Consider the following 771-nt stretch of genomic DNA (forward strand, 5'->3'; position numbering starts at 1 on the left):
GTACAAGTGTTTTTACGGTAAAGATTTGTCTTTCAGAACAGAACTTTCTTCTTTTAGTTAAGTTGGCAACATCCAAATCAGCTTATGAAATGTATGATTTGTGGCCTACAATATGATGTACTGCATGATAGTGATGCAGTTTTAAGCAGTTGCCACAGCCTCTGTGTTTTTCCTGCTCAGGCTAAAGATGATAAACTTCCACTTTGTATACTCTAACAGGATAGAGTCTGGGCTGGTTATTTAATATGAATTGCTAGGGAAGTCTGCAGGATTCTATCTTACAAGAGAATTATGTGATAAAGTTTATTGACCTTTGCCAGAGTGCAGATTTTATGGAGGCCAGTGACAGTTGCACAGGTGTGGGGCATAAACAGTCTTGTAAACATTTACACGAGTTTCATAAGAAGTCTTCTCAGAGAAGTCTTTTTATTTAGAACTTTAGGACATTTTTTTTCTTTTTACTTACTTTCTACATTAATGATGATAGCAGTGTAAATATGAATGAGACAGCTATAAAAGTGACTTATTTTATTCAGTATCAAGAGAATTTTTCCATCTAATTTGTAATTAATAGAGTCACTTGTTTCCAATTGTATCTTTGGAGGAGCACATCTATTAAAGGCTTTACAGAAGTCCCTGCCATATACTTATGAATGACAGTAACCCATTGGCACCAAGTGTATGTACTGTAATCTTATTCACATTACTGAGAATTTATAGACCTAATGTGAATAACAATAAGGGTAATAGATTTACAAAGTTTTATTAATA

This window comes from Penaeus monodon, chromosome 32 (genome assembly GCF_015228065.2).
Source record: "Penaeus monodon isolate SGIC_2016 chromosome 32, NSTDA_Pmon_1, whole genome shotgun sequence".
Taxonomy (NCBI): Eukaryota; Metazoa; Arthropoda; class Malacostraca; order Decapoda; family Penaeidae; genus Penaeus; species Penaeus monodon.